The sequence below is a fragment of the Mobula birostris genome, chromosome X (genome assembly GCF_030028105.1).
Source record: "Mobula birostris isolate sMobBir1 chromosome X, sMobBir1.hap1, whole genome shotgun sequence".
Taxonomy (NCBI): domain Eukaryota; kingdom Metazoa; phylum Chordata; class Chondrichthyes; order Myliobatiformes; family Myliobatidae; genus Mobula; species Mobula birostris.
Genome location: NC_092402.1, coordinates 76,038,235 through 76,060,482, shown reverse-complemented (window position 1 = coordinate 76,060,482; position 22,248 = coordinate 76,038,235).

The window sequence follows — 22,248 nt, the reverse complement described above, 5'->3', positions numbered from 1 at the left end:
TTCAGAGGCTGTGTCCCCTGAACTTAACTCTCCCACCATAGGTAACATCCTCTCCACATCCACTCTATCGAAGCCTTTCACCATTTGATCAGCTTCATTAAGGTCACCGCTCATTCAATCCTTGAATCTTTTTCGTGAACTTCCTTTGAACCCTCTCCAGTTTCAGCACATCCTTCCTAAGATGTGGCTGAAACCTGCTCACAATACTCCAAGTGAGGCCTCACCAGTGCTTTATAAAGTTTTCAACATTATATTCTTACTTTTATATTCTTGTTCTTTTGTCCACTATTTCATTGTGCCCATTACTACCTGTCCAGCGCAATTTTGAATGGTCCAATATCCACCCTCACCTCTCTTTTGCACTTCATGCATCTGAAGAAACTTTTGGTATCCTCTTTAATATTATTGGCTAGCTTACTTTCGCATTTCATCTTTACTTTCTTAATGACTTTTTTAGTTGCCTTCTGTTGGTTTTTAAAGGCTTCCAAATCTTCCCACTAATTTTTGCTCTGTTATATGCCCTCTTTTTGGCTTTTAAGTTAGCTTTGACTTCTGTAAAACCACGGTTGTTTTATCTTTCCTTTAGAATGCTTCTTCCTCTTTGGGATGTATATGTCCTGTGCCTTCTGAATTGCTTCCAGAAATTCCAGTCATTGGTGCTCTGCCATCATCCCTGCCAGTTTTCTTTTCCAATCAATTCTGGCGAACTCCTCTCTCATGCCTTTTTAATTCCCTTTACTCCACTGTAATGCTGAAACATCTGACTTTAGCTTCTCCTTCTCGTTTCAGGGTGAATTCAAGTATATTATGATTACTTTCCCTTGAGGTTTCTTTTACCTCTAATCAATTGTGGTTCATTGCACAACACCCAATTCAGAATAGCTGATCCTCTAGTGGGCTCAACCATGAGCTGCTCTAAGAAGCCATCTTGTAGGCTCTCTAGAAATTCCCTGTCCTGTAATCTAGCATCAACTTGATTTTCCCAATCTACTTCCATGTTGAAGTCCCCCATAACTATCGTAACTTTGCCCTTTTGGCATGTATTTTCTATCTCCTTTTGTAATGTATAGGTCACATCCTTACTACTGTTTGGAGGTCTCCATATAACTCCCATCAGGGTCTTTTTACCCTTGTAGCTCTATTCACAATGAGTCAACACCTTCCAACCCTATGTCACCTCTTTGTAATGATTTGATTTCATTTTTTTTACCAACAGAGCAACACCGCCCCCTCTGCCTTCCTGCCTGTCCATTCCATACAATGTGTATCCTTGGATGTTAAGCTTCCTGCTATAATCATTCAACCACGATTCCTACAATATCATACAAGCCAGTCTGCAACTGTGCTACAAGTTCATCTACTGTATTCCATGTACTGTGTGCATTCAGATACATCTTCAATCCTGTATTCACCTTTTTCAATTCTGTCCACATTATACGTTGCAGCTCAAATTGGCGACTTCAATTTTGCCCTATCAACCTCCTCTCCTCACTACAGATTGCCTCTGTTTGTAAATCAGCTATCTCATTTTCAGCACTATTATCAGCCTTTCGCATGATACTTCTTGCATTGAAATATAGGCAGCTCAGGACTCTAGTTGCACCATGCTCAACCTTTTGGTTCCTAACTTTGTCTGAGGTCTTCCCATCATCTGCCTCCACAACCTCTCCATGAACTGTTCTGGCACCCTGGTTCCCATTCCCCTGCAATTCTAGTTTGTACTCCACCTTGCAGAATTAACAAACCTTCTCGCTAGGATATTAGACCCCTCCAGGTCAGGTGCAAACAGCCCCTTCTGTACAGGTCCCACCTTTCCCGGAAGAGAGCCCAATGATCCAAATATCTTATACCCTTCCTCCTACACCAACTCCTTAGCTGCATATTAAATTGTATAATCTTCCTAGTTCTGGCCTCACTAGCATGTGGCATGAGTAACAAACCTGAGATCACAACCCTGGAGGTCCTTCCCTTTAACTTAGTACCTAACTCGCTGAACTCCTTATGCAGAACCTCGTCACTTGTCCTACCCATGTCATTGGTACCTACGTGGACCATGATTTCATCCTTGCCCACAGAACCTCCTGTTTCTGCATTGCATCTCTCTATGACTTGTGACTCCAACCAGATACTGAAAGGCCTGGATATAGTGAGGCCATTGCCATTAGTAGGAGAGTCTAAGATCCAAGGGTACAGCCTCAGGATAAGGAGACATCTCTGTAGAATTGAAATGAGAAGGAATATTATCAGCCTGATCGTAGAATTCATCACCACAGTGGACTGTGGAAGCCACATATTTGTGTGTATTTAAGCTTAGATTGATATGTTTTTGATTAATAAAGGGGTGAAAGGTATAAAGGCGGAGAATGAGATTGAACAAATAATCAGCTATAATTGAAAGGCAGAGCAGACTCAGTGGGCCAAATGGCTTAATTCTGCTCCTATACCTCATGGTCTTGTATATTCTCTGTGAGCCACATATTGGGGAAATAGACTTCAGAGATTACTTAAATCTCAGAAATATCTTCCAATATCGTGCCTTTGATTAGTTTCCATTCCTAAAAGCTAAAAGCTTGTTGGACTGATAGGTTTGCCAAAGTTCAGTTTGTCTTCTCAAATAAATTCCTTGAAATTCGGCTAAATCACAGAATTAGCTTTTCTGAATTTAATTACAATTAAGATAGAGGTTTACAAAATTATGAAGGGTAGAGACAGAGTAAATGCGAGTAGGCTCTTTCCACTTAGATTAGGAGAGATAAATATGAGAGGACATGGCTTTAGGGTGAAAGGGGAAAGATTTATGGGGAACATTAGGGGGAACTTCTTCACTCAGAGTCGTGGGAGTGTGGAACGAGCTGCCATCTGATGTGGTAAATGCAGGCTCACTCTTAAGTTTTAAGAATACATTGGATAGATACATGGATGGGAGAGGTCTGGACGGTTATGGACTGGGTGCAGGTCAATGGGACTAGCGGAATTAAGTTTCAGCACAGACTAGAAGGGCCAAATGGCTGTTTTCTGTGCTGTAGTGTTCTATGGCTCTATGGCTCTAAGATCTGGCCATTCTCTTAAGGTAAATTTCTCTTTGTTTGTAAACCACCCTGAATAGATCTTCTAGGTGTATGACATAACTAAGAGAATATTGTCCCAATAAGTCCCTGACTTTTCAAAACAGCTGAAGTCTGCTGGGTGTCTCTTGCTACACCTCTTGCAGTTCAAAAACCATTGTTGCCTGGTGAAAAAAGAACAAAGTCCATTCTGAATCTGCTTAAGAAATGAGTTAACTTGTCACTTCCGGAAGAAAATTCATATAACTGGTGGGATAAATAAACAAAGTCCATGCTTCTGCTTTCCTTCTAAGGAACACTTACAAAAACTTACAAAACATAAAAACCGTTAATGAGTTGGTAAGATGGGCAGAAAACTGGTATGTGGAATTTTTCCTGAAAAATAAGAGTCTGAGATATGTACAAAGGCTGATAGGACAGTAGGAGATATTGAGAACTTTGGACTCTGGTGTATAAGTCCGGGGATCCCTGAAGGTGGCAGCACATATAGTCAGTGTGGTGAAGGTGGTGTGTCGAATAATAGCCTTCATTATTCATTGGATGGAATATAACAGTAGAGAGGTTACTGTATAACTTTATCAAACACTGGAATGTTATGTGCCCTTCTGATTGCCACACTGTACAGAGGATGTAATTGCACTGGGGAGGATGCAGTCAAGATTTACCAGAGTGCTGCCTGGGATGGAACCATTAAATAATGGAGACTGGAAAGATGGATTTGTTTTCTTTGGAATGAAGGAGGGTGAGAGAGAAACTTATGGAGGAATAATAAATTCTGAGAGGCATGGGTAGAGCATATATCAGGAAACATTGCCCCAATATGACTGAATTCAAATTATAAAGCCTGTTTGTCCTACGATCTCAGCAGCACTTTTGTCTGGTCTTACCACACTTAATGTGTACTATTGATCTCTTTATGGATATCTTGGATCACAGGGAGCAAATTAAATAGCTTCCCTTCCTGAGGTTTCCGAATTTGACTTGCGGCAAGCATCCACAAACTGGTGGTATTTCATAAGAGATTTGTCCATGGTGTATTATGACTAACAACATGGTCCAGGGCAATCCACAACACATACCTATTCTTAAGAAGTACCTATGTACAAAAATTGTTATATTTCCTCAGTAAAGATCTCTCACTGGTGTGATCCTGGACTAATCCAAAAGTTTTGCACAGCAAGTGCTGCACAAATTTCATGGGGGCTTTGTTTAGTTTGATAGAACTTTTCTCCCAAGTCTGCATTCCTGAAGCAGTTGTACAGCAACAACTACATTGTACAAGTTTTAGACCCTGAAGAAAGGTGACAGAAAGGAAATCGGTTGGAAATAGAGTGAGGAGTTGCACTTTTGGAGGACAAGCCAAGATAGGAGCTACATGGCAAGCAGTGGGGTACTGAGGGCTCTGGGAATACAAATCCATAATTCATTACAAGTGCCATCACAGGTAGATAGGGTCGTAAAGAAAGCTTAGGCTCATTGGACTTCATAAATCAATGCATTGAGTGCAAGAGATGGGATGTTATGGTGAAGTTATATAAGACATTGGTGAGACGTAATTTGGAGCATGGTGTGCAGTTCTGGTCACCTGCCTACAGGAAAGATATCAATAAGATTGAAAGAGTAGACAAAATTTAGAAGGACATTACCAGGACTTGACGACCTGAGTTACAAGGAAGGGTTGAACAGGTTCTGAGTGTATTCCCCAGGGTGCAGAAGATTGAGGGGAGATTTGATGGAGGTATACAAAATTATGAGGGGTATAGATAGGACAAATGCAAACAGGCTTTTCCACTGTGGTTGGGTGAGACAAGAGCTAGAGGTCATGGGATAAGTGTGAAAGGTGAAATGTTTAAGGGGCACATGAGGGAGAACTTCTTTACTCAGAGTGGTGAGAGTGTGGAATGAGCTGCTAGTGGAAGTGCTGGATGTAGTTCTGTTTTCAACATTTAGGAGAAGTTTGGATAAATGCATGGATGGGAGAGGTATGGAGGGCTATGGTCTAGGTGCAGGTGGGTAGGACAAGGCAGATAATAATTTTGCACAGACCAGATGGGCTGAAAGGCCTGTTTCTTTGCTGTAGTTTCTCTGACTCTAAGACTCTATGACAATGTGTTTAACAGAGAGGCAAGAGTGGATATTGGAATACTGGAAAATGACACTGGAGAAGTAGTAATGTGGTCAAAGATATGGCCAATGAACTTAAGAAGTATTTTGTGTCAGTCTTCATTGTGGAAGATGCTAGCAGAATGCTAGAAATTCGAGTGTGTCGGGGGGTCGAAGTGAGTGTAGTTGCTATTACTAGGGAGAAGTTACCTGGGAAACTAAGAGGTCTGACAATAGATAGGTCACCTGGACCAGATAGTTTACACCCCAGGGGTCTGAAAGAGGTACCTGAAGAGATTGTGGAGGCATTAGTAATGATCTTTAAAGAATCACTAGATTCTGACATGGTTCTGGAGGACTGGCAAATTATAAATCTCACCCCACTCTTCAAAAATGAAATTATAGTCCAGTTAGCCTGACGTCAGTGGTTGGGAAGCTGTGAGAGTCCATTATTAAGGATGAGGTTTTAGGGTATTTGGAGGCACATGATAAAAATAGGCCAAAATCAGCATGGTTTCCTTGAGGAGAAATCTGGTCTGACAAATCTGTTGGAATTCCTTGAGGAAATAACAAGCGGAATAAACAAAGTTGAGTCAGTGCATGTTGTTTACTTGGATTTTCAGAAGGCCTTTGACAAGGTGCTGCAGATGAGGCTGGTTAACAGCCCATGATATTACAGGAAAAACACTAGCATGGATAGAGCATTGGCTGATTGGCAGGAGACAAAGAGTGGGAATAAAGATCTATTTCTCTCTCTCTATCTCTACCTTTCTCTCCATTTCTCTCTCTCTCTCTCTCACTATCTCTCTCTCTCTCTCTCTATCTCTATCTCTCATGATCTCTCCCTATCTCTATCTATTTCTCTCTTCCTTCCCTAGTCCTTCAAAAATACATTATTAGTTTTATTTATGACAAACTCCCTCTTCTTCTGCAGAATTCACTACTCCTTGAATTGTACTTTTATTGTAGTTATCTGTAACTGTCACAAATATCACTTGGTACAATAACAGTGCCCCTTTCTTATTTCAAGCACTCCCTTCTTCTCTGTCTACTTGCCTCAAGTCCCATACTGCATTAACATGCTTCTGGTTGATCCAAAGTACTGGTTTTGTCCCAGGCTTTCTCTGCCTGCTTCCATCATTATGCCCCCAATGTTTTGTCTTTCGCATTCTCCACACCTTAAACATAATTCTGCTTCTGTGCATTAGCATTATTGTTGATATTGATCCATCATGGTTTTCCTCTCAATTTTGAGCTACTTTAATACAGTCAATAGGTGCTCTTAATGTTAACAATTTTTACAACACTAGTCCATTTCAGCAACAACATTAATACTCCAAAGAACATCAGGATCACTTTAAAACAAACTTTTATGTCTCAGACCTTTGCTGTTTTTCCTTGTTGTTGCTAAGCAGGTGCTTAGGATCAAAAATTACTTCTTTTTTAAGGCACCAGTGAAGCTTCACTTGGAATATTGTAAGCAGTTTTGGGCTCCTTATCTAAGAAAGGATGGGCTGACATTGGAGAGGGTCTGGAAGAGGTACATGAGAATTATCCTAGGAATGAAAAGGTTATCATATGAGGAGCAATTGATGCCTCTGGGCCTATATTTGCTGGAATTTAGAAAAATAAGGCGGCATCTCACTAAAGCCTATTGAATGTCGAAAGGCCTAGATAGAGTAGATGTAGCGAGGATGTTTCCTATAGTGGGAGTCTAGGACCAGAGGGCACAACCTCATAATAGAGGAGTGTCCTTTTAGAACGGAGATGAGGAGGAATTTCTTTAGCCAGAGTGGTGAATCTGTGAAATTCACTGTGGAGGCCAAGTCATTGGGTGCATTTAAGGCAAATGTTGATAATTTCTTGATTGCTTAGGGTATGAAGGGTTACGGGTAGACGGCAGGAGATTGGGGCTGAGGGGGAAATGGATCAGCCTTGATGGAATGACAAAGCAAACTCAATGGACTGAATGACCTAATTCTTCTCCTATGTCTTATGGTCTTTTACTCCAGTTTTGCAGGTCTAAGGTAGCAAATGAGGCTAGTACGAGAAGTGCAGACTCTTCCACAGACAGCGTGGGAGGTGGCTGATGGAGTGGACAAGTTGTATTCCATGAGGCGGCGCACTCCCCCTGCTGCTTATGTTGGCTGTCCACGTGCTTCCGAAGTGCGGCCACACAAGTTCTCAATGCTATGCCAAATGCTCCTTCTCTACTGTGAGTGGTCATCCGACAGAGATTTCCCTCAGTCACAGAGACATCGAACACAGAAACAAACCTTTCAGCCTACCACATCAATGCTGACCTTTTTGCTTATCTACACTAATCCCATTTGCCCACATTAAGACAGTATCCTTCTATGCCATACCTGTCTAAGTCAAGATGCCCCAAAATCTTAGTAGTTGTATCTGGCAACACATTCCAGATATAAATCATTCCCTATGTAAAATAACTTACCCCTCAGACCCACTTTAAATCTCCTATTCTCAAGTTAAAACATTGCTCTCTTTCTTTTTGATACATATACTATGGGTTAATGTGGATATTTCATTTCTTCTGGGATATTTAGGCACTATTCATTTAAGTTACCTCTTACAAACTGTTAATCTGAGAATTGGCATGGACCCAAGAGCTTACACATTGTCTATATGGTTGCAAGGTTCTCAATGTAATTCTCCTTCCTCCAGTTCAACTAGATATAATAGATGAGCTACTAGCCCACGAAGAAAACAAGATGATTTGCTGGGCATAGGTAGAACAAAAAAATTCAATGTGCAGCTGTATGAAGAGCTCTTGTGTTCAACCAGTAGATACTGAAGGACAAGATAGTCATTTAGAATCAACATTGTACGAGGAATTTCATTGGTGCATGGATACTGCTCTTGCTTTACGCATGTGCACAATGGGGTAAAGTCCAAGGCGGATGGCATGTAAGGAGAATGAGGAAAAGTGGAAGAGACCGCAGTAGAGCATGTGTTGCACACTGAGGTGTAGATACACAGAAAAGCAGATGAATATGAATAGCAAATGAAGGAGGTTGTCCTGAGTTCTTCAGTCATCTGAGCAAGTTGTTTTCCTATCTGAGTGTAAACCACCTTGGCAACTGACAGAGCAGGACTGGAAAGGTGATGGCTGGGTGTTCGTGAGCAGCCAGTCAGATGCTGGGAAGGGTTACAATGGAGCTAGTATTGCAATACTTCGACACCACGGGAAAACACCTTAACAAAAGGTACTCAGAACAATGGTCTGATAAGCAGGTCAGCCGACAGTACTAACAATGATGGAGATGTGATACACACTAATCAACAAAAAACTCACGTTTATCTTTGACCTGGAGAAGTTTCCAAGTTCAGAGTTTCAACAGTAAATGAATAATGAACAGCCCATGAGCACAAAGATCACAAGCCAACACCGATCATTGTTGTGAAGCCATTACAGACAACATCAAAGTGGTTGCAGGGAACACTGTCAGGACACGGGCATGAAATATACTGTCCAGGCAAAGACATGTGTGTAGGTGGCATACTTGGCCAAGCCAACCTCCAGGGCACAATAGATACTGAAGACTGGTGTGGTCAACGTGATGAGACATATTCCAACAGTGAATCATTGGTTGGAAGGTGGATGAGGCTGACGGACAAGATAAGACGAACCTATGCCTGCAAAGAGTGACTAGAGCAGGATGAGAGAGATAAAATGATGTTGAATCTGTTCTGCACTGGCCACTCAAAGTAACCTTATCTTCAGGAGTGAAAGGATAATTTTTCCCGAGCTCTACGGATAGAACATGATGAAGCACATTCACTCCTCATACCTGGTAATGAGTGGATTGAGAGAGGTAGCTAATAGCCAGGATTGAATAAGGATTTGAAGGACCGCCTACAGAAAAAAAGTAAATCTATGAAATTCAAAGAAAGGAACTAAAGGAAAGGTTGCGAGGATTTAAGAGAGAGTGTGTGATGTGAATACGTGTGGTTGGGAGAGAGCTTGAGTGTGGGAAGGAAGGGGAGAGGAGTGGCGGATGGGAATAATATTCAATTCCACAGCTTTCTCTGCCTGCATCAGAAGTGGCCATCTCTGCTGTTGGTGATGACTTCATTTACCTCTTGCCGCCCTTGTCTGAATGAACTGGGCATTTTCTAAAATTGCAGATTTTATGTTTCTTTATTCAGGTTCTCTCGCTAACTACCTCTGTTAATCCAGCAACCAGATGACTTCACCTGCAGCTCATCCGCTGTTATAAAACTATTGAACAGACCTCTTGTATGATAAGATGGACCCTTGACTTTACAGTCTAATTTGTTATGACCTTGTACTTTATTGTCTGTCTGCGTGGCACTTTCTCTGTAACACTTTATTCTGAATTATGTAATTGTTTTCTTGGTACTGCCTTGATATGCTGATATGATGAAATGACCTGTATGGGTGGCATTTAAAGTTTTCCACTCTACCTCAGTACATCTGACAATAGTAAAGCAATTCATCAGTTTTATCCCCATGGGAGCCCTGGTCTCACACTACCAGAGATATTCCCTTTATCCTATCCATCCCTCCCCCACCATCACTACAATTTAAAAGTAGTCTTTTTCTTACTTACCCAGCTCCTGACAAAGGGTTCCAGAGCCAAAATGTTAACTCTTTTCCTTTTCTGCAAAGCTGCCTGACCTGCTGAGGGTGTGCAGTATTTTCTAGCTTTATTGTAAAACATGTTTTGATTCCCAAAAATTCTCTTCATAATTCACTCCAACGCTCTACTTCTCTATAACCTGTGCACTTGCTTCCCCACAGTTTTAGCTCTCTGAACAGTAGGTGAAAGTACTCTTGCTTTTGGTATCAGTTGTACAGCTTAGAAAGAACATAAATCTAAATAATCATGACTGGATCTCTTCTCAGTTTCGTCAGTTTGACGGCATTCTTTTCTTTTACTTATTTTTAACATCAGTGAGTCACATGCTCCATCTTGGATCCCTGTGGGTTTTTGAGTTAATTAGAAGTCTCTGAGCTGAAAATTGTCAAAAACCTTTGGAAACTTCAAATCAGCTACATGACAGTATATGATCATTTTTATTTTACCCGTGAACTTCTCCACAAAATTGTCAGTGATCCTTTTATTCGAAATATGTCCTCCTGAAACGTATGATTTCAAGAATAGACCAGAGGATGGTCCAAACCTGAAAGTTGCCTCACAGGTGGATAGGGTAGTTAAGAAAGCTTATGGGGTGTTAGCTTTCATAAGTCGAGGTATAGAGTTTAAGAGTCGCGATGTAATGATGCAGCTCTATAAAACTCTGCTTAGGCCACACTTGGAGTACTGTGTCCAGTTCTAGCCACCTCACTATAGGAAGGATGTGGAAGCATTGGAAAGGGTACAGAGGAGATTTACCAGGATGCTGCCTGGTTTAGAGAGTATGCATTATGATCAGAGATTAAGGGAGCCAGGGCTTTACTCTTTGGAGAGAGGGAGGATGAGAGGAGACATGATAGAGGTGTACAAGATATTAGGAGGAATAGATAATGTGGATAGCCAGCGCCTCTTCCCCAGGGCACCACTGCTCAATACAACAGGACATGGCTTTAAGGTAAGGGGTGGGAAGTTCAAGGGGGATATTAGAGGAAGGATTTTTACTCAGAGAGTGGTTGGTGCGTGGAATGCACTGCCTGAGTCAGTGGTGGAGGCAGATACACTAGTGAAATTTAAGAGACTACTAGACAGGTATATGGAGGAATTTAAGGTGGGGAGCTATATGGGAGGCAGGGTTTGAGGGTCAGCACAACATTGTGGGCCGAAGGGCCTGTACTGTGCTGTACTATTCTATGTTCTATGTTCAAACTTTCTTTTATCATTGAGGCCTGAAGTTCTCTCTTCTAATGAGGTCAGTAAAAGCAACAACCAATCAATGCATGCAGGAAAGCATTCAAAGGACATTAAGCATGTCCAAACAGGGAGACAGACAGCACAGAAACAGGCCCTTTAGACCCACTGGTTCATGCCAGCCAAAATGTTCATCCAAGCTAATCCCACTTGCCAGACTTTGACCCATGACCTTCTAATCATTTCCAATCCATGTACCTGCCCATTGTCCTTTAAATGTTGATATTGTACCTGCCTCCACCACGTCCTCTGGTAGCTCATTCCATATGTGTACCACCCCTTGTGCAAAAACTTTACCTCTCAGATTCTTTTTAAACTTTCCCCTTTCATTTTAAACCTATTCCCTCTCATTCTTGATTGCCCAACCCAGGAAAAAGTCTGAGTGCTTTCACCCTGTCTATGGTCTTGTGATTTTATACACCTCTCAGTCTCGTACAAGTCCTAGCCTGTCCAACCTTTCCTTGTAACTCGGACCCGCAAGTCCTGGCAACGTTCTTGTAACAACTTCTCTACTGCAGAATGCCCAAACCTGAGCACAAGACCCCAAGTGTGTGGCTCCACCAGCATCTTGTACAGCCACACCATAACCTACTCAATGCCCTGAACGATAAAGGGCAACATGACAAAAGCCTTTTTCACCACCCTGTCTACATGTGACTCCACTCTCAATGAACTGTGAACTTCTCTCTGTTCCACTGCACACTCAGGGCTCTACTATTCATGGTGAAAGCTCTACCTTGATTTGACTTGCCAAAGTACAAGAGATCTCACTTCTCTGAATCACATTGAGAGCAAATGATTGAAATATTCTTCTGGAGGATCCTCAAAGTCGTAGTGAGATTTGGAAATGAAATTCAGCCCATCAAGAATACACTGTCACTGAGCACCCATTTTTTTCATTCTTCCTACATTTCCATCAACACCTATCTATCCCAGTTTCTACACACTCAGATGAAATTGCCGTGGGTGTTTAATTTAACAACTTGCATATTTTTGGGATGTGGGAAGAAACTGGAGCAGCTAGGGGAAATCCTGGTGGTCACAGGGAGAACATGCTAACTCCCTAGATATCACCCAGGGTCAGGATCAAACGCAGATGGGTTAAAGCAGCACTATGCAAATGTTCTAGGCCATTTTGAATCCAGGTGTCCACAATCGAATATTCTACAGGACCAACCTCAAGGAGAGGTATGTAGTAGATGAGGAGTATGCACAGACACCATCCCTCTGAAATCTCCAACCATTGTGATCTCATAAGAAATAAGATAAAGAGCAGACAATGTGTAATTGGGGGATTGGAGAAGATCTGCGGATGAGGGAGTGAGGAGAGGAGCTGTTAGGGAGTCTATCTAAGAACACCTTGGACAAAGGAGCCTGAAAACAATGGTGGGGGTGGGAAGCAGGGGTAAATAATGAACAATGTGAACTTAAAGAACAAAGAGGTTGTACTCTGTTTGCGATCATTTTGAATGCTCAGCAGCCTCCAGGATATGTATATCTTGTTCACAGAGGGACAAGACTGAGAAGATACAGTACATATGTGATGCTTAAGAGGTTGTATGAGAAGGAAGAGCAAGAATGTTGCATTATGAGGTATAATTTCTAGGCCAGCTTCTCTATTTCTGCTCTATCAATAATTTTAAAGATACTTCAGATGATAGGAACAAAAACTCATTTAGCTCTTTGAGTCTTTTGCATTTACTAACCATCTCAACACATTTGGTAAACAAGCATTTATCAATCTAAGGTATATAATTATTCACCAGCCCCCTCTTTTTCAGAGAAAGGATCCTTGCACAGTTGGGCTTTCTTGAAAGGTGTAATCTTTCTGACAGGCAATATTCCTGCAAAATATTGTGCACCTTCTGCATTGCCTCCGCATTCTCCACTTGCACATGTCTCCCAGAAACTGCACACAGCTGCGAAAGTGATCCAACCAAGATTCTGTACAGGTTCAGCAGAATTCCTCTGCTTCTCAGTTCAATTCTTGGAAATTAACTTCACTGATTTTGTTTTGCATTGCTGTTCCCTTGTGAAGCTGACGAATCTGTGAATCGGATCCCCTTGAATCTCTCCCTCCTTCATCTGTTTTGTACGAAGAAGCTGGCATTGCGCTCCTCCCATCATGAGGCAACGTTTATGTTTATCTATAATGTTATTCATTCACCACTTCCATGGTAGTTCTTAACGTTATTCCATTTCTGCTTTGTTGTAGTTCTCCTCAGTTTTAACACTGCACTCTTGGTCACCGTCTCTGGTGAGTTGCTCTTTTAATCTCTTGTGACTTGTTTTTTAAGCTGAAAAACCAAGGTGAGGCATTTCTCAGAGGTTGAATCTGAAGCAGAAGCTGATTCTCTAGTTACATTGCATATGAAATCGTTCCAACAATTGTCTTGCAAGAATAGGCCTATTAACTTTCAAGTCTAAGGCAGTGTGCCAGCATGTGTTGGCATGGTGATTCACTTTAATAAGTGAAATCACATCATTGCATTCACGTCATCCCATGAATCACAGCACAGAAACAGGCCCTTCAGTTCACCATGTCATTACTGATCCCATTTACTTGGTTTGTTGCTACTATTCTTTGGCAATTCAATTGCTTCTCTAAATACTTCCTCTCACCTAATACAATCTCCAGTTTAAGCAATACCTCAATTTTCATGTGATCTGCAAACATACTTCTCATGTCTTCTACAATCACATCCAAATTGTAAATATATAACAAACACTAGGAGTTTTAGCACCAATTGCCCAGGTACACTACTGGTCATGGACCTCCAACCACAAAATAAACCCCACACACCACTCACTGCCTCCTATCACTAAATCAATTTTGAATCTAATTTGCCTGCTTGCCTTAGAACCATGGGCACTAACCTGTTCAGCCAGACTCTTTTGTGGGACCTCATCAAAGGACTTACTGAAGTCCAGGTAGGCGACATTAACTGCACTGTGATATAAATATGTTTTGCACCCAAAGCAACCCCACGTAGTCACAGAAAGAAGTGGAAGCTCCGCACACACAGTACCTGAGGTTGCAATTGAACCAGGTAGAACAGAGAGCAGTACAGTGCAGGATCGTGCTCTTCAGCTCACGATGTTTATGTTAAACACAATGTCAAATTAAACTCTAGCAACACACACACCAAAAAAAAATGCTGGTGAACGCAGCAGCATCTCTAGGAAGAGGTACAGTCGGCGTTTCGGGCCGAGACCCTTCGTCAGGACTAACTGAAAGAAGAGCTAGTAAGAGATTTGAAAGTGGGAGGGGGAGGGGGAGATCCAAAATGATAGGAGAAGACAGGAGGGGGAGGGATGGAGCCAAGAGCTGGACAGGTGATTGGCAAAAGGGATACGAGGTTGGAGAAGGGAGAGGATCATGGGACCGGAGGCCTAGGCAGAAAGAAAGGGGGAGAGGAGCATCAGAGGATGGTCAAGGAGCTATAGTGAGAGGGACAGAGGGAGAAAAAAAAAGGGAAAAAATTAATAATAAATAAATAAATAAATAAATAAATAAAGGATGGGGTACGAGGGGGAGGTGGGGCATTGACGGAAGTTAGAGAAGTCAATGTTCATGCCATCAGGTTGGAGGTTACCCAGACCCCACCTCCCCTTCGTACCCTATCACTTATTATTTATTTATTTATTTATTATTAATTTTTTTCTGTCTTTTTTCTCCCTCTGTCCCTCTCACTATATCTTCCTCTGGTGCACCCCTCCCCCCCTCTTTCTCCCTAAGCCTCTCGTCCCATGATCGTCTCCCATCTCCAGCCTTGTATCCCTTTTGCCCATCAACTTTCCAGCTCTTGGCTCCATCCCTCCCCCTCCTGTCTGAACTCTTAGGAAGCAGCAATCACAACATAATTGAGCTCAACTTGAAATTTGATGGGGAGAAAGTAAAGTCTGAAATAGCAGTATTTCAGTGGAGTAAGGGAAATTACAGTGGTATAAGACAGGAGTTGGCTAAAGTAAATTGGAAGGAGCTACTGGCAGGAATGTCAGCGGAGCAGCAATGACGTAAGTTTTTGGGAAAAGTGAGGAAGGTGCAGGATAGATGTATTCCAAAAACAAAGAAATACTCAAATGACATAATAGTTCAACTGTGGCTGAGAAGGGAAGTCAAAGCTAATGTAAAGATAAAAGAGGGGGCATACAACAAAGCAAAAATTAGCGGGTAAGTAGAGGATTGGGAGGCTTTTAAGAGACTACAGAGAACAACTAAAAGAATCATTAGGAGAGAAAAGATGAAATATGAAGGCAAGCTAGCAAACAATATCAAAGTGGATGGTAAAAACTTTTTCAAGTATGTAAGAAATAAAAGAGAGATGAAAGTGGATATGAAACTACTAGAAAATGAGGCAGGAGAAATAATAACGGGGGCCAAGGAGATGGCAGATGAATGAAATGAGTATTTTGCATCAGTCTTCACTGTGGAAGACACTGGCAGTGTGCCAGATGTTGTAGCTTGTGAGGGAAAAGAAGTGAGTGTAGTTACTATTACTAGGTGTTCAAAGAGCTGAAAGACCTAAGGGTACATAAGTCACCCAGACCAGCTGAACTGCACCTTAGGGTTCTGAAAAAGGTAGCTGTAGAGATTGTGCAGGCATTAGTAATGATCTTTCAAAAATCATTGGACTTTGGCATGGTGCCAGAGGAATGGAAAATTGCAAATGTCACTCCACTCTTTAAGAAAGGAGGAAGGCAGCAGAGAGGAAATTAAAGACCAGTTAGCCTGACCTCAGTGGTTGGGAAGATGTTGGAGTCAATTGTTAAGGATGAGGTGATGGAGTACTTGGTGACACAGGACAAGAAAGGACAAAGTCAGCATGGTTTCCTTCAGGGAAAATCCTGCCTGATGAACCTGTTGGAATTCTTTGAGGAGATTACAAGTAGGATAGATAAAGGGGATGCAGTGGATGTTGTATATTTGGACTTTCAGAAAACCTTTGATAAGGTGCTACACATGAGGTTGCTTATCAAGTTAAGAGCCCATGATATTACAGGAAAGGCACTGGCATGGTTAGAGCATTGGCTGATTGATAGGAGGCAGCAAGTGGGAATAAAAGGATTCTTGTCTGGTTGTCTGGAAATTGGTGTTGGGACCACTTCTTTTTATGCTGTATATCAATGATTTAGATGATGGAATAGATGGCTTTGTTGCCAAGTTTGCAGATGATACGAAGATTGGTGGAGGGGCAGGTTGTGTTGAGGAAACAGGTAGGCTGCAGAAAGTGCAAATGAAATACAATGTTGAAAAATGCATGGACATGCACTTTGGTAGTAGAAATAAATATGCAGACTATTTTCTAAACGGGGAGAAAATCCAAAAAGTTGAGTTGCAAAGGGATTTTGGAGTCCTTGTGCAGAACACCCTAAAGATTAACTTGCAGGCTGAGTTTGTGGCGAGGAGGGCAAATGCAATGTTAGCATTCATTTCAAGAGGTCTAGAATACAAGAGCAGGGATGTGATGCTGAGGCTTTAAAAGGAACTGATGAGGCCTCACCTTGAGTATTGTGAACAGTTTTAGGCTCCTTATCTTAGAAAAGATGTTCTGGCATTGGAGAGGATCCAGACGAGGTTCACAAGGATGATTCCAGGAACGAAAAGGTTATCATATGAGGGACGTTTGGTAGCTCTGGGCCTGTACTCACTGGAATTTAGAAGGATGAAGGGGGATCACATTAAAACCTTTCAAATGTTGAAAGGCTTAGACAGAGTAGATGTGGAAAGGATGACTCCCATGGTGGGGGAGTCTAGGACAAGAGGGCACAGCCTCAGGATAGAGGGGGCATCCATTTAAAACAAAGATGCAGAGAAATTTACTTAGCCAGAGGATAGTGAATTTTTGGAACTTGTTGCCACAGGCAGCTGTGGAGGCCAGGTCGCTGGATGTATTTAAGGCTGAGCTTGATAGGTTCTTGATTGGACACGGCATCAAAGGTTGTGGGGAGAAGGTCAGGAAAATGGGTTTGAGGAGGGGAGAAAAGGATCAGCCATGATGAAATGGTGGAGCAGACATATCAACATATACAACCCTGAGATTCTTTTTCAGCGGGCATACTAAACAAATCTATAAAACAGTAACAGTAAACAGGATTTGTAAACTGTAAACATCAGGAACTGTAAATTCTAAACAAACTGTGCGAATGCAGATACAAATAAATAACAAGCATGAACAGAGTCCTTCAATGACTGTAGCTATCCCCTTTTCTACAAGAGCTTGATGGTTGAGGGACAGTAACTGTTCTTGAACCTGGTGGTGCGAGTCCTAGGCACCTGTACCTTCTACCTGATGGCAGCAGTGCAAAAAGACCATGGCCCGGGTGGTGAGGATCTTTGATGATGGATGCTGCTTTTCCACGTCAACATTTCATGTAGATGTGCTTAATGGTTAGGAGGGTTTTACCCGTGATGTACTGTGCCAAATCCACTATCTCTTGTAGGTTTTTCTGCTGAAAGGCATTGGTTTGGTGTTCCCAAACCAGGCTGTAATGCAGCCAGTCAGCACACTTTCCACCACACGTCGATAGAAGTTTGCTATGGTTTTCGATGACGTGACAAACTTCTGCAGAGAGGCTGAGCAGTGTCCTTAGAGAGATATATAAAATCATGATGAATATGGCAATGGTCACAGTCTTTTCCCAGGGTGGGGTTATCTAAAACTATGGGGCATATAGGGAATAGACTCACAGTGAGAGGGGGCAGATTTAAAGGGAATCTGAGACACGTTTTCGCACAGACTCGTGAGTATATGGAATAAGCTGCCAAAGAAAGTGGTATTGATGGGTACAATTGCAACATTTAAAGATGTTTGGATAGGCACATATATAGGAATAGAGGGACTCTGGTCAACCCCTTATCAACATGCTTGAGCTAGGCTGAGAGGAGTCACCATCTATGCTGTATAACTCCAGGACTAACACATGGCTCCCTATGTTAGCTGACCAGTCTGAAACAATGGCCTGCCTTTATAACTCCAAACTCATTCTACATAAAGAAACATCAGCAGGCAGTTGCTGATACTTGCAAAGATAAACCTTCCGATCCACTGGCTCACTCAGCAAGTTTTAAGTTACTTCCCCTCACCAGATGGTTTAATTTTACATAAACCTGAAAGATTTATGGCTTTCAATTCCTCCTCCATGCTTCACATCGATTCCATGGGGAATATCACTGGATTCACTCCTTCCTCCTGCCTGGTACTTCATTTAACTGCAATAAGACTCAGGATTCACTGTACATGTTATCTGCACAACTCCTAGCTTCTTATTCTGGAAGATAATTGGTAGGAAATAAACAGTAATCCTGTCTACAAGAAGTGGAAAATCTTGGCCCCAAGACAAAATGAGAGATGCCCAGAGATGCAGCAATGGCCGCCCTATCAATGGTAACTTCATGAGACAGAACCCTCCCTGTTAATGCCATAACCTTCCATTTCCCTTGTTCCATTTCTCAGGGATTCCATTTCGTGTTTACTTTTCCTTATCTCCAGGGCCTTCATTCCTCTGCTCCATTCCAACACAGGATCATCTCAGTTCCATCTTTTCCATCCATCTCACAGGGCCCTGCTCCCATGCTGCCCTTAAACAAACCAAGACTCTGATTCCCCTGTTCTGGTTAAGCCGACCAGAGCCATTTCCCATACTCCCGTTAAATGTACAAGATTCACTAGGAAGTTTATTATTACAGTGTGCAATATTTATAGGGTGTTGGAATATTAATAGGAATAAGCACCACCAAAGCCATGAGCGGATTATCTGAAGTTGCCTGGACTGTGCTTGGTTTCCAGGACCACTTATGTCAATTTCCATATAACATGGCAGGAGCTGTTCTCATCGAGTCTGGTCTTTGTTTCTACAACTGTACCTTGAGCCAATCACTGCTCGGAGCTATCAATAAATTTAATAGAAGTAGTCAGAAGCATGTTTCTGGCTAACAATATTATTTCTAGAACGAACTATATATCCTAGGCTGTAACTCTCTGCTCCCAAATAAACACAAGAGTTGAAATCTAGCTGGGCTAATGCCCTGGTACTATACTGCATAATCCAATCCCCACCATGCAGAGGTGGAGGACCGACAGAACTGGTCCCCTTCACCTTGGAGCATGGTCTCAGCAACTACAAGACATTAACAGACCCTAGCATCCCAACAGCCACAGATAGCTCAGGGGCTTCATCCTTGCTGGGTTTCAAATCTGTAATTGATTTTTTGATTGTCAAATTGACTTCTATTCTTTTAAAAATTAAAAATGTAATTAATTTGTTAAAAGTTAACTAAAGATATATAAATATTTATAAACATTAAAATAGTGGCAATTCAAGACTAAACTTGAATCAATGAAAGACGCTTGACAATTGTGGCAGGGCTTGAATACTATTATCTCTTATCAAGTTAAATCAAGTGACATACATGACAATAGAATTTTGCTTCCAGATGAGCCCATTGCTTTCTACACTCACTTTGATGGAGAAACCATCACGAACGCCCACATCTGCCAATGATCCTATGATCTCAGCCTCTGAAGCCAATGTGCGAACTGCCTTCAGGAGGGTGAAGCCACATAAAGCATGCGGCCACGACAGGGTACTTGGTCATGTACTAAAAACCTGTGCTAATCAACTGGTTGGTGTATTCACTGAGATCTTTAACTTCTCGCTTTGGGAGTATATGGTACCCACCAGCTTCAAGCAGGCTTCAGTTATACTGGTGCCCAAGAAGAGCGTGGTGACCTGCCTCAAAGACTATCACCCAGTGGCACTTACATCCACAGTGATGAAGTGTTTTTAGGGGCTGGTGATGTAACATATCAGCTCCTGTCTGAGTGGCCACTTGGATCCGCTCCAATTCCCCTACTGGAGTAACAGGTCCATAGCTCATTAGCTCTTCATTCAACCCTGGAACATCTGGGCAGGAAAGATGCATATATCAAGATGCTCTTTATCAACTACAGCTCAGCATTAAATACCATCATCGCCTCAGAACTAATCAATAAACTCCAAGACCTTGGCCTTGGTGCTTCTTTGTACAATTAGATCCTGGATCTTCTCACTTGCAACCCCAGTCAGTTCAGATTGGCAACAACATCTCCTCCACAATCACCATCAGCACAGGTGCATCACACGGCTGTGCGCTTCGTCCCCGCTCTACTGGCTTTATGCATATGACTGTGTGGCTAAGTGCAGCTCCAATTCCATATTCAAGTTTGCTGATGACACCACTGTCGTAGGCCAAATCAAAGCTGGTGACAAATAAGCATTTTGGAGGGAGACTGAAAATCTGGCTGAGTGGTGCCATAACAACAACCTCTCACTTAACGTCAGCAAGACCAATGAGCTGATTATTGACGTCAGGAGGACGAAACCAGGGTTCCATCAGCAAATCCTCAACAGAAGATCAGAGGTGGAGAGGGTTAGCGACTTTAAGTTCCTCAGTGTTATTATTTCAGAGGACTAGTCCTGGGCCCAGCACGTACGTAAGTGCAATTATGAAGAAAGCATGACAGTACCTCTACTTCCTTAGGAGTTTGCAAAGGTTTGGCATGACATCTTAAATCTCAACAAACTTCTTTAGATGTGTAGTGCAGAGTATATTGACTGGCTGCATCACAGCCTGGTATAAAAACACCAATGCCCTTGAACAGAAAGTCCTGCAAAAATAATGGATATGGCCCAGTCCATCACAGGTAAAGCATTCCTTATCATTGAGCACATCTACATGAAACGCTGTCGCAGGAAAGCAGCATCCTTCATCAGGGACCCCCACCACCCACCCCCCAGACCACGCTCATTTCTCACTGCTGTCATCAGGAAGAAGGTACAGGAGCCTCAGGACTCACATCACCAGGTTCAGGAACATTTATTACCCCTCAACCATCAGGCTCTTGAACCAGAGGGGATAACTTCACTCAACTTCACTTGCCCCATCACTGAAATGCTCCCACAACCTATGGACTCACTTTCAAGGACTCTTCACCTTATGTTCTCAATGCTTGTTTGTTTGTTTATTATTTGTCTATTTGTACAGTTTGGTGTCTTCTGCACTCTGGCTGAACACCCTAGTTGAGCGGTAATGCAGTTATACTGTAATGGTTATTATTCTATAGATTTATTGAGTATGCCCACAAGAAAATGAATCTCAGGTTTGTATATGGTTATATATATGTCCTTTGATAATAAATTTACTTTGAACTTTGTATTCTTTTAAGAATAGCTAATTTATATAACTGTACCTTGAGCCAGTCGTTACTTGTAACAATCAATAAATTCAATAGAAATAGTTTGCTCCGTTTCCTAATCATTCAGCTTAATGAGTCCAATAGCGTCTGTATCCCTGTCATTTCTCACTTCCATGCAATTATTACCTCACGTCTCTCAGCTCTTGTTGTAAACTGAATGTTTGTGAAACTGCTATGTTGTTTAAGAAAACAGGTAGATGACTCAGCTAGCTAATGGGATCACAATGCAAAAACACACGCACACACCGATCAACAGAAGAGAGTAGGCCCAGTGTGTAAAGAATAATCATCTCAATTTTAAAAGCAACAGTGAAACACAGTTACATATCATGTACAGAATATTATGGCGGGGATTGGATTACCTCTGTTTGCGTCTGTCAGCCCAAACCTGCAAGATTTCATCGGTTACATTTATTAAGTGGAGAGAAACAGTCAGCGATATAAGAACTAATGATATACATGAAATGATAGTTATGAGTAGTAATTGGCTCTACTTATAGCTGCATTACAGTCTATTCAGACTGCATAAAACCACAAATCTATTACAACAGTTCCTGCCATATAGTACAACACTTGATGTAAGTATAAATTTAGTCTAGATTCCACAACTTGATACACCTTACGTAATTCTGCACCCGTCCTGGAAGCAACCTTAGCTTTCTATTTTGATAAGCTTGTTCCATTGGTGAACTCTTTCCTTCACTGGTTGAAACTAATGGGCCCAACTTTCAACCCAAGGCTCAATATTTCTCATTGCAAAAACATTCATTTGCCTATTTCAACTTCTCATCTGATATAATCCCCTGAAAACCTGATGCAAAATCAGAAGGATTTTTTTATCTGTGTTTTTGGCAATGAAAGCTCATCTTGGTTTCATGATCAGTATTTTATCCATGGTGGCTTAGCAATTCTCATGCAAGAACTGGACTCCAGTGACATTGTATAGCATTATGCGTGCTGATGTCATATTGA